The 12,582-nt window shown below is 44.9% G+C and overlaps 2 long non-coding RNA genes across 8 annotated transcripts; one reads left to right on the top strand and one right to left on the bottom strand.

Annotated features, from left to right (window-relative positions):
- The first annotated feature begins 4,326 nt into the window (after window positions 1–4,326).
- Window positions 4,327–7,755, top strand: LOC129388161 (uncharacterized). The gene is made up of 2 exons (XR_008615191.2): window positions 4,327–4,757; window positions 7,554–7,755. It is a non-coding gene; the product is annotated as an uncharacterized lncRNA (long non-coding RNA).
- LOC126545947 (uncharacterized) lies at window positions 5,784–8,384 on the bottom strand. Of its 7 annotated transcripts, XR_007602479.3 has the most exons (5): window positions 8,301–8,384; window positions 7,920–8,169; window positions 7,119–7,153; window positions 6,233–6,290; window positions 5,784–6,164 (listed from the first exon to the last, which is right to left on the bottom strand). It is a non-coding gene; the product is annotated as an uncharacterized lncRNA (long non-coding RNA). The 7 variants fall into 7 exon arrangements; XR_008615189.2 differs by lacking the exon at window positions 7,920–8,169 and having other exon boundaries at window positions 8,301–8,355; XR_008615188.2 differs by lacking the exon at window positions 8,301–8,384 and having other exon boundaries at window positions 7,920–8,257.
- Window positions 8,385–12,582: the final 4,198 nt, after the last annotated feature.

Here is a 12,582-nt window from a genome sequence, read left to right as displayed (position 1 = left end):
GTCGACACCAGTGCCACTGCTTCTTGCCTCTGACCTGCACGTGCCTCCACGGCATCTTTGTGCACAAGAGTGCTGGCGTGGCGAGGCGTAGGAGTCATCCGAGAGAAAGAGTATCGTTTGCATGGAGACGTGGCTGTTCACATTGCCTGTCGCTTTCCCTCAAATGTTTCCTTGGCGACTAGGGTGACACACCCGCAGTCAAGGTGGCTGTTCGAGGTGTGCTGGCTGCCTAAACGAAAGAAAAAGTAAGACATTAGATTATTGTCGATACCAGTGCTATTGCTTCTTGCCTCTTACCTGCATTTGCCTCCACGGCCTCTTGGCTTGCGGAGTCTGTATGAGGGAGCTGCTGTGGCTAGGCGTAGGCATTGTCTAAGCAAAAAGAAAAGGCCATTCAAATGGGGAATTATGGAAATAAATGCAGTTGTTATGTCTGCTTCTTGCACTGTCCTTGCCCAAAAGTTTTCAAAGCTAGTGTCCAGAATACAGCATGCAGCACTTTGACTGCTTCTGCTTTTTACCTGCAGGTGTTGCTGCGACATCGTTAGTTTGGCTGCGTGCAGCATTATAACACTTGGTGGAGGCATTTGAAGTGGTAGACAAAAATATAAAGAATCATCCTTGTCTGCATGAATGCTTTCAATTTCTAAATGCAGTGGTAACTATCACTATTAGGGCCCCACATCTATGCGGCAAGTGCCATAGCTCGAAACTGAATTTTTCCTTTAGTGTTTTACAAGGCATCGGATATGTCGACATTAGATGTGATGTGTTTGTTTTTATTTATCCCAGTGTGGAGAGAGCATCATTAAATTTTTTATTTTTGCGTGTCTTGTTTTTTGGTTTATTTCTGAATTTATCAAGCAGCAGTCTCATAATGCTAAAGTGACTTATGTTATGGCAATCAGCTTTTGTTTTGCAGAAAACCAACGCATTTCCTGACCCATTGTTTGACATCCCCTCACTCGCATAATTTTCCAGAGTATTCTACCTATATTGACTTGCTTGACCTCCACTAAAGAGTCTTGCAGTTTCAAATACGACTCTTTCCTTAAAATCATTCGACACTTCTCATAATTTCTGTACTTTGGGCTTCTGATACTCTGCATTCACCATTTTTGCTTGTCTCTGACTAGAAATGTCTTCTTTAATTTAGAATCTCCAAGGGGAGTATGGTAGCGCGATTCAAAGACGGGACAAGAGAAGACACAAAGGGACACACACAGCCTTCTCTTGTCTTCTCTTGTCCCGTCTTTGAATCGCGCTACCATACTCCCCTTGAAGATGCATTACCAACAAGCCCACATTGCAACCCTCGTGAACTTTAATTTAGAGCTTAAATTTTACCTTTGGAACACACGAAGGGCTTGCCATTGCATATCTGCATAGAAGGGAAGCATGTTTCATTAATCATTTGCAAAATCCCATTGAAGATTGATGAATGCAGCTTGCAGTGTGATATGACTGAATGAGCCATAAAAGTAACTCATCTCACTTGGTAAATTAAAGCACATATTAGTGTGATGTACAAGATACGTTACACTAACGTGGTGGGTTCTCTTGCTTATACAGCAAAATAATCGGTGCGCGAGAAAAAAATTATTTTTGCATACCCCTTGTACACACTGATTAAAGGAAAATGAGCTGGAGCTGTCCACACGATCTACTTATTTTACCTGCGAGTATCGTCAACAAAAATGTGTCCCAGCTGCTTAATGGTATTTGAGATTATGTCAGTATTGCATATGTGCCTGTTGTCTAAAATAATTTAATTTTGAAAATGCTCGCAGGGATCTGATGTGCATATCTGCAGTTTACAGATACATGTAAAAGACTCAGCATCAAGTGCAAGTGAACGGTCCCACAGGCCCGGAGTCGATCATGCAAATAGATTCGCTGCACAAATTTGTGAACAGAAAAGATATTCCACATGAAATGGCATGCGAGGAAGTGTTGAAAATATTGCACAGTTAATAAAACGATTACGCTATTAATATGTGGGTTGATGCACTCGTTATGCAAAACGGAGGTGAGGCGTGCAGACAGGACACAAGAGTAGAGAAGTGGACAACACGAGCGCCGTCCACTTCTCTACTCTTGTGTCCTGTCTGCACGCCTCACCTCTGTTTTGCATAATGAATCCTTACCAACTAGCTCAGCTTTCTGTCATTCTACGTCTCGATGCACTCGATTTCGTCCGCATTAGGCACTCGCCTCTTGATTACTTCGTGGCACAGAAATACTCGGCATCAGGCTGTTTTTCTGCTGTGGCCTTTGTAGAAGCATGATTGTTCAAAGTGCAACAATTAAACAGATTCTTTGAGTTGCTTGTGGCTTGGCCAGTACAATTCCGGTGCGCTGGTCCGCCTGTCCAGCGATTTCCTACTGAAGGGAAACCTGCAAATAAAAACACCGCTCCGCATGTAGAAAAATGCTCTACTGTGACGCTTCTCAAACGATTGTGATGCACCACAAGAGCTGCCTACTCGCGTGATATTCTCAACAAGGAGATACATTCGTTTACTTACATGTGAAGGTATATGCCAGGGCACTTCGGGGCTTCGGTGGCACATAAGGCACGAGTGTGCCATAGCGCCCGATGTCGACGCGCGATCGCATGTCAAACCTAAACTGTACGAAACTACTATGCTTCCAAAAAACAGATTCGAAACCGAAATTCACGTCATCCTTTATTGCATGAATGCGTACGTCGTGATTTGCATAAGTCACGTACGGACTTACCGATTGCTTTCTGTAAACTTAATATGCACCACCTTCATAAAGCCATCAGGTATGCGTTTTTAGATGACAAAGCATAAGCTGACCTGTACTTGTTTTCAGCTCTTTAATAGTAATTGCGCTGGCCACGTTGACCGGTAGCAAGAGGGCGGCGCCCTGGAGGTTCCCACTTTTCCGGCCCAGCTTTTCCCCTAGAGTTGTCATTCCCATGACGGCACGGTGTAAGAAACTCCCATAAACGGTGGCGCCAGATTACCCTCTAGGTGTTATAGTGAGAAACTCTATGGTTGCCGCCATAGAGTTTCTCACTATAACACCTAGAGGGTAATCTGGCGCCACAGTCTATGGGAGTTTCTTAAGGGGGCACCGTGCCGTCATGGGAATGACAGTATATGTGTATGCGAGGCTCGTGTTGGCTGGTGTTGTAAAAGGCTTCGTCTAAAACGTGGATATGGCTACGCAAATAACGCGTTTTCAAAGTAAAATCTTCATAAAATGTTTCCATTCACGCATATTACATCTTTACTTACCCACGATGCATGACCAAGCGAAGAAAACCAAGAACAGACGACCAACTGTTTCAAAGCGAGCGCGAACCTTGTCGTCTGTCCTCCAACTTTAGCGGCCCGCTGATACTTTTTACGTAACATGTAGTCGTACACACAATAACAAGTTCTCATAGTTAAACAAAACATGTTTTCGCGTAATAATAAAGCTAAAACAGCTTTTCACGTGCTGTTCTAGTAGAAAATGAATCATTGTGACAGACGGAACGGTAGTTGCCAAGCGCGTCTTCAAGGTGTCCTGTCTCTACGAGAACTATGCCAATCCGAATCCACAATATACCGGCATTCCCATGCATACCACAGCGCAGCAGCGCCAGATTTCCCTCTAGGTAATGTAGGGAGAAACTATGGTTGCCGCCATAGAGTTTCTCACTATAACACCTAGAGGGTAATCTGGCGCCACCGTCTATGGGAGTTTCTTAAGGGGGCACCGTGCCGTCATGGGAATGACGGTATATGTGTCTGCGAGGCTCGTGTTGGCTGGTGTTGTAAGAGGCTTCGTCTAAAACGTGGATATGGCTACGCAAATAACGCGTTCTCAAAGTAAAATCTTCATAAAATGTTTCCATTCACGCATATTACATCTTTACTCACCCACGATGCATGACCAAGCGAAGAAAAGCAAGAACAGACGACCAACTGTTTCAAAGCGAGCGCGAACCTTGTCGTCTGTCCTCCAACTTTAGAGGCCCGCTGATACTTTTTTACGTAACATGTAGTCGTACACACAATAACAAGTTCTCATAGTTAAACAAAACATGTTTTTGCGTAATAATAAAGCTAAAACAGCTTTTCACGTGCTGTTCTAGTAGAAAATGAATCATTGTGACAGACGGAACGGTACTTGCCAAGCGCGTCTTCAAGGTGTCCTGTCTCTACGAGAACGATATCAATCCGAATCCACAACATACCGGCATTCCCATGTACCACAGCGCAGCAGCGCCAGATTTCCCTCTAGGTAATGTAGTGAGAAACTCTATGGTTGCCGCCATATAGTTACTATACTGACTCTAGAGGACAAGCTACCCATAGGGCCCATGCATTGAAATCGGGAACCGCAAGAGCGCCGCCATGTTGCTACGCGCCGAGGTTGCCAGCTCCTGAGACGCTTGCTAGACTTGGTTACAGTAGTCAGTTTTAATCCGGCAACCGTAGCAGCGTAGCAGCATGGCGCCTCGCTAGTAGTGTCGTGATGTGTGCGTGCAGCCGTGTGTTTGGGCTTTATAAGTTGGTTCTTTATTCTATGTTGCGGGACGGTGTGGGTGTGGTCCATGTTGGCCGTACAGGTGGCAGTTATGCAACCGAGGGATGATCCTGTTGAAGTTTCCGGCGGTATGCGGTTTTCAGCGGTCATGCCTGTTGCAGGAGTGTCACGTACTCGACGAGGTTACGAGCTCGAAGCTGTGGTCAGATTCTTCGTTGGCGTTCCGTAATTCTCTTCGCACGGGCGCGGTATGTTGCAAAAGCCGCTTTCGCGATCTATCGTAGCGACGATACATCGGGTTTCTTTATTATTATAAGTACTGATCCAGCTATAGGGCACATGTAGCCGACAAACGGAAGTCTCAGGAGAGCACCTGAGATTATAATAAAGCAGGCGGCACAGGAACTCCAGGGCACCCAAGGGACAGTGGGGGGATCAAAGCTCGAAGCAGAACGGTACGTAGGTTGGGGCCGCCGAGGCAGGTGTGTGCCAGGGAGTGTTCGCACGGACAGCTCCCCTGGCACGCGCAGCAGTGCCTCGCAAGGTCGAGATACTTTAAAGGCACCTGCGCCCATGATCTTTCTTTTGCCTCGGTGCAGTTAGCACGATTAATGAGAATAATATGGAGGGCATCCGGTGCAGTCGCGAATGCGTCATGGCAAATGTAGCTCGCGTCGCCTGGCGTGTGTAGTAATATCAGAGTTGGTTGTATGAACTTCATCATATTAATGCGCTTTGTTACGGTACCTTAACGGAATGGGTCTAGAGGACGGTGTTGGTACATTTTTTCGTACCGCCCTAATCCTATACCCCCCACTACAAACACACACACATACCCCCCTTTTTTTATGTATACATACAATTCCGTGCCATGATGGATCATAGCCTCCTTTATTTTTGAAAAATAGAGGAGGCTATGGACGGATTGACCAGTTCAAGTTGCCAACTTGTCAGTAACTGTCATAGGAATGACTAATAAACACCATTCCACGATCGGATTGTTTACTTTCATTTTTTGTTGTAACACTGAGGACTACATAGAACTTTATTTTGTATATGTGAGAGAAGTATGTGGATATCACGAGCTTAAGCCAATGTGCGATACACAGACAAAACAACTGCTACAACATGAACTGAATTGAGGGCCACACAACACATACGTAATTAAAGGTGCAAAATATAGGGGGAAGCTTCAAAATACGCTCTATAGCACTGCAAAGTATAACATATTTTGTATGTGTACAATAAATGTTCAAAGAAACAATGCATCAATGTCCCATTTGCCTTCAAGTTTATTATCAAGTTCAAATTTACTGAAGTTTATTATGAGCATATGTACAACAGGAATCTACTGACACACCCACAGTCAAGGTGGCTGTTCGAGGTGTGCTGGCTGCCTCAGTGTAAGAAAAAGAAATTGGGCGAATGTCGACACCAGTGCCACTACTTCTGGCCTCTGACCTGCACGTGCCTCCGCGGCATCTTTGTGCACAAGTGTGCTGGCGTGGCGAACGTAGGAGTCATCCGAGAGAAAGAGTATCGTTTACATGGAGAAGTGGCTGTTCACATTGCCTGTCGCTTTCCCTCAAATGTTTCCTTGGCGACTAGGGTGACACACCCGCAGTCAAGGTGGCTGTTCGAGGTGTGCTGGCTGTCTAAACGAAAGAAAAAGAAAGAAATGAGATGAATGTCGATACCAGTGCTATTGCTTCTTGCCTCTTACCTGCATTTGCCTCCACGGCCTCTTGGCTTGCGGAGTCTGTATGAGGGAGCTGCTGTGGCTAGGCGAACGCATTGTCGAAGGAAAAAGAAAAGGCCATTCAAATGGGGAATTATAGAAATAAATGCAGTTCTTATGTCTGTTTCTTGCACTGTTCTTGCCTAAAAGTTTTCAAAGACAGTGTCCAGAATACACCAGCACTTTGACTGCTTTTGCTGTTTACCTGCAAGTGTTGCTGTGAGATCCTTAGTATGGCTGCGTGCAGCATTGTAACACTTAGTGGAGGCATTTGAAGTGGTAGCCAAAAATATAAAGAATCATCCTTGTCTGCATGAATGCTTTAAATTTCTAGATGCAGTGGTAACTATTACTATTGGTGCAAGGCCCCCCACATCTATGCGGCAAGTGCCATAGCTCGAAACTGAATTTTTCCTTTAGTGTTTCACAAGGTGTCTGATATGTCCACATTAGACGTGATCCGTTTCTTATTATTTATCCCAGTGTGGAGAGAGCATCATTAAATAGTTTTTTTTTTATTTTTGCATGGCTTGCTTTTTGGTTTGTTTCTGAATTTATCAAACAGCAGTCTCATGATGCTAAAGTGACTCATGATATGACAGTCATCAGCTTTAGTTTTTCAGAAAAACAACGCATTTCCTGACCCATTGTGTGCTATCCCATTACTCGCATAATTTCTGAGAGTATTCTACCTATACTGACTTGCTTGATTTCCACTAAAGAATCTTGCATCTTCAAATACCATTCTTTCCTTAAAATCATTCGACACTTCTCATAATTTCTGTACCTTGGGCTTCTGATACTCTGCATTCACCATTTTTGCTTGTTTCTGACTAGAAATGTCTACTTTAATTTCGAGCTTAAATTTAACCTTTGGAACACACGGAAGGGCTTGCCATTGCATATCTGCATAAAAGGGAAACATGTTTCTTGCGAAATCCAATTGAAGATTGATGAATGCAGCTTGCAGTGTGATATGACTGAATGATCCATAAAAGTAACTCATCTCACTTGGTAAATTAAAGCACTTATTAGTGTGATGTACAAGATACGTTACACTAACGTGGTGGGTTCTCTTGCTTATACAGCAAAAGAATCGGTGCGCGAGAAAAAAATTATTTTTGCATACCCCTTGTACACACTGATTTAAGGAAAATGAGCTGGAGCTGTCCACATAACCTACTTATTTTACCTGCGAGTATGGTCAACAAAAATGTGTCCCAGCTGCTTAGTGGTATTTGAGATTATGTCAGTATTGCATATGTGCCTGTTGTCTAAAATAACTGAATTTTGAAAATGCTCGCAGGGATCTGATGTGCATATCTGCAGTTTATGGATACATGTAAAAGACAGCATCAAGTGCAAGTGAACGGACCTACAGGCCCGAAGTCGATCATGCAAATAGATTCGCTGCACAAATTTGTGACCAAAAAAGATATTCCACATGAAATGGCATGCAAGGAAGTGTTGAAAATATTGCACAGTTAATAAAACGCCTACGCTATTAATATGTGGGTTGATACACTCGTTATGCAAAACGGAGGTGAGGCGTGCAGACAGGACACAAGAATAGAGTATTTACAAGCAAACATGCAACACGAGCGCCGCCCACTTCTCTACTCTTGTGTCCTGTCTGCACGCCTCACCTCTGTTTTGCATGATGAATCCTTACCAACTAGCTCAGCTTTCTGTCGTTCTAAGTCTCGATGCACTCGATTTCGTCCGCATTAGGCACTCGCCTCTTGATTACTTCGTGGCACAGAAATACTCGGCATCAGACTGTTTTTCTGCTGTGGCCTTTGTAGAAGCATGATTGTTCAAAGTGCGACAATTACACAGATTCTTTGAGTTGCTTGTGGCTTCGCCAGTACAATTCCGGTGCGCTGGTCCGCCTGTCCAGCAATTTCCTACTGAAGGGAAACCTGCAAATAAAAACGCCGCTCCGCATGTAGAAAAATGCTCTACTGTGACGCTTCTAAAACGATTGTGATGCCCCACAAGAGCTGCCTACTCGCGTGATATTCTCAACAAGGAGATACATTCGTTTACTTACATGTGAAGGTATATGCCTGGGCACTTCGGGGCTTCGGTGGCACAGAAGGCACGAGTGTGCCATAGCGTCCGATGTCGACGCGCCATCGCATGTCAAACCTAAACTGTACGAAACTACTACGCATCCAAAAAACAGATTCGAAACCGAAATTCGGGTCATCCTTTATTAAATGAATGCGTAGTTCGTGATTTACATAAGTCACGGACATAGTGATCGCTTTCTGTAAACTTAATATTAACCCACCACCTTCATAAAACCTCAGGTATGCGTTTTTAGATGACAAAGCATACGGTGACCTGTACTTGTTTTCAGCTCTTTCAATAATAATTGCGCTGGCCACATTGACCAGTAGCAACAGCGCGGCGCCCTAGAGGTTCCCACTTTTCCGGCCCAGCTTTTCCTCTAGAGTTGTTCTACTAACTCTATGGTTGCCGCGGCATGGATAAATGGATGAATGTTATGAGCGTCCCCTTTGGAACGGGGCGGTGGGTTGCGCCACCAAGCTCTTGCTACTATGCTGCCTAATATGCTACCTAGGTTAACCAATGAAAAAAGAAAAAAAACACTATGAACTACCACGTCCAAATTTTCTGATCCCCTATTGCGAACTGTGCTTTTGTACGTCTCCGGCTTTTGTCGTTTCCCTACTTTTCTTCCACCAATCCTCCAATCGCCTCTTACTAATGTCTATTGCGGACCTGTTTGCTTTACCACTGCTCCCGCTGAACCCAAGGGCTTCAAGGAGGCCAGTGGTGCCTAAATCGACCGCTGGGTAGACGTCTTCACATTCTAATAAAATATGCTCCGTCGTTTCCCTAGCTTTACCGCAGCAAGCACACGCTTCTTCTTCCTTCTTATATCTCGCTTTATAGGTGCGTGTTCTAAGGCATCCCGATGTCGTTTCGAAAAGTAATGAGCTTCCCTTTCAGTTATCATAAATGGTTTCTTTCCTGATTTCGTTTTTTCCTCTTAAGTAGTTACTCATGGCAGGTTTCTTTTCCATTGCCGCCACCCATGAGATTAATTCAGCCTCTTTGACTTTCCGCTTGACCTTCTTTGTTGCTGTGTTGCCCATCCCACAGGCCGCATACTTGCTGGTAAGCTTCCTAGTTTTTTTCCTCCACTGTGAATCGGCACCCACCTTCACTGCAGCGCTCCTAGCGGCAGCCACCGGTATTCATTGCATCTGGTGCCACCCGGGAGGCCGCGGACGGTACACTTGCTAATATATTCTCGGCACTATAGCTGGGCGGACGCCAGATGGCAATGCTCAACCAGGAAGCGGAAGTGTTTTTTTTTAAAGAGCAAAACCCAATATGGCCGCTTTCCGCTGGTCGCGCCGTGCTCGCCCTGCTGCTTATGCGGCATGCCTCATTGCCTAGGCTGCCGCGTAGCTGGTGTGTTCTAATTGCCAGGAGACCAAAGAGCCTCTACTCACGCCCATACAAACAACCCACTAATGCGCGAACAGGACGTGCGACTTTATTGGCAGAAGAAAAGCAGTGGACCTTCTCGTACAAGAGCAGAAATAAAATGTGCATCTCGAGATACGCTGAGTAGCTCATTTAAGTCGTCGCACATGGCGGTCTGGTAACGAGCGACAATCAGCAGCGCAAGCAAATTGGACAGTGCCCCACCTGTTTGCATCAACAGTCGCCGTAACTTGCATTGCGAAGCAACCAGGTGACGCAGGAATTTGTTGCCGCAGCCAGCAAAGCGACATGGACTACCCGGCATTTTAGCGTTACCTCCTTTCCGACCTGCACGTTTCTTTTTGTTCTTTCGCGTGCTGCTAATGTGTAACTCGCACTTCGTGCCTCACATTCTCAATATGGGCATGGTCGGTTTTGTGGGCATCACCATTTTTCAGCCACTTTTGCAGAGGCCTTTCCGCTCATGTGGCTATCAACTTCATACACTTCGGATCATGTAATCACGTATGCTGGTTTCCGTTCACACCACATCACGTCTGATGAAGGCCCACAAGCATAATTTGCCCACGGGGAGCACCAATTACGGTGTGTGTAACTTGGGAGTCATTAAATTAAAAATTAAATTACGGGGTTTAACATGCCAAAACCACTTTCTGATTATGAGGCACGCCGTAGTGGAAGACTCCGGAAATTCCGACCACCTGGGGTTCTTTGACGTACTTGGGAGTCATTGTCGCTGTGTGGACTGCAGGAGCAGATGGTTACCTCGCGAGACTGTTGCCCAATGCAGCTGACCAGATCGTCACATCCAAGAAACATAACATGGCAACCATGATCAAATAAGACTCGGCATTCAATCATTGCATAAGGTTCAGACAATACACCGTACATTGGCTAAGATCTACGTGACAACAGTGAGCATTCATGCACTATAGGTCGCTTACAGAACATTCAGCTATCCGACGTCAGGCACAGTGCTTGCCTTCGTCGCACATGGCAGTCTAGCAACGAGTGACAACCAGCGGCGCAAGCAGATTGGACAGTGTCCCACCTGTTTGCATCGACAGTCGCTGCAAGCTGCATTGCAAATCAATTGGGTGATGCGCGCATCTGCTGCCATAGCCAACACAGTGACATGAGCTACCTGGCATTTTAGCGTTACCTCCTTTCCAACCTGCACGTTTCTTTTTGTTCTTTCGGGGGCCTTTAATGGGTTGCTCACACTTGGTGCACCACCTGCTCTCAACATGGACATGGTCTGTTTTGTGGGAATTGCCATTTTGCAGGCGTTTCCACCCATGTGGATATCAACCTCATACACTTCAGACCATGCAATCATGTACGATAGCCCCTGTTGATGCCATATCATGGCCGAGGAAGGCTACAAGCAAAATTTGCACACGGCTGCAGCAGGAAAGGACGGAAGTGACGAGACAGACTGACAATTTGAATCATTGAAAGACTTAGTGAAACCTTTCTTGGGTTGTTTTTTCTGGGTTTCAGACTCTGCATATTGCATTTTCAGGAATGTTTTCCTTGTTTTTGCTTTTGTTTCAGTTCGTTTATGGGGAGGACATGTAAACATCTTTTACACCATGTCAAGTATGTGGTGCCATAGAGTATTCTTGGATGGAGTGTTGCCCTTTCATTCTGTGCACTATAATGTCCGTTTTCTGTGTCCAAGGTCGTTTTACATTTGAGTGTGAGTGTAGCATTTTGCCAAGTTTTACCTCTGTCACCCAAGCTTGAACGTTTGCTGCCCACTGCTGGTGGCATACTCGCACATGACATTTTTTTTTCAATAAAAGAATGTTTGTCACTTATCCTGTGCACTCGTTGTCTTTGTTTTTTTAATTACAATTTGTTGCCTATTTTTGCTCTTTTGTTGCATTTCAGGTTAGGAATGGCTATCATAGTTGACATCATTTAACTATATTGCAGACAATATGGATGATATGTACTTGCATTGTATTGCCACCATAAATATAATAAGTAGAAGTTAATCATTCACAAATAGCGCATTTGCATGGTGGCGCAGTGATGGATTGTGACTATAAGGCACCAGTGCTGCAGGTAGCGCTGCTTGTGCAGAATATTGTTCAACTCTAAAAACACTGCTTTCAAACATCATTGTTCTTATATGCATTTGTATAGCTTCAGTTCTTGTGAACAACACACATCTGGTGGAAGAGTAGCTTGCACCTGCAGTTGGGGCCAATGAATAGCCAAATTCATCCCCGTTTCCATGTTATTAGCATGTTAGTAAAGGCAATCATTTTTATAGTGACCTGTCTGCTCAGTGTAGAAGCTGCTGCGGGTTTTCAGAATCTTGTACACATCTTCAGCTTTGCAGGGGACACAGCATCTGGCGCATAGTTTGTTACAGGCCGTGTCTTCGGGGCAAGTTGTTTACTCACTTGCAAAGGGAGAACCAAGCTTGTTGGATATGAAGTAAACCGCCTGTACATTCAGTGGCCTTCATTTTGTGTGACATATGTGGTTATAGGGACCCTTACTTTATGCACTTCTTTTCTGACAGCAGTCTTGCTTTTGAAACACTCGGGATACCTTTCAGCAAGCTGGACAGGAATAACACTGAAAACCCAGCAGATGTTAATCGTCGAACTGTTTATGCGAACCTTCATACAGTATGATGAGGGCGTAAATGAATGAGGGTGTTCCTCAAGGCCTTGTGTAGCACATGTCATGAGTTTGGACCAACATGATGTATAGCACTTTTTTGATCGCATGCTATAGGTTCAGCAGGTGTGGCCATGGTTCAAGTGCAGCACAAGGTCAAGAAAACAGACATCTGTGAGCAGCACCCTGGTAAAGGAGAGGCTGGGAAA

The sequence above is a fragment of the Dermacentor andersoni genome, chromosome 1, assembly GCF_023375885.2.
Source record: "Dermacentor andersoni chromosome 1, qqDerAnde1_hic_scaffold, whole genome shotgun sequence".
NCBI classification, from domain to species: Eukaryota; Metazoa; Arthropoda; class Arachnida; order Ixodida; family Ixodidae; genus Dermacentor; species Dermacentor andersoni.
Note: the sequence above shows the minus strand (reverse complement) of the source record. Positions and strands in the feature narration are given on the sequence as shown.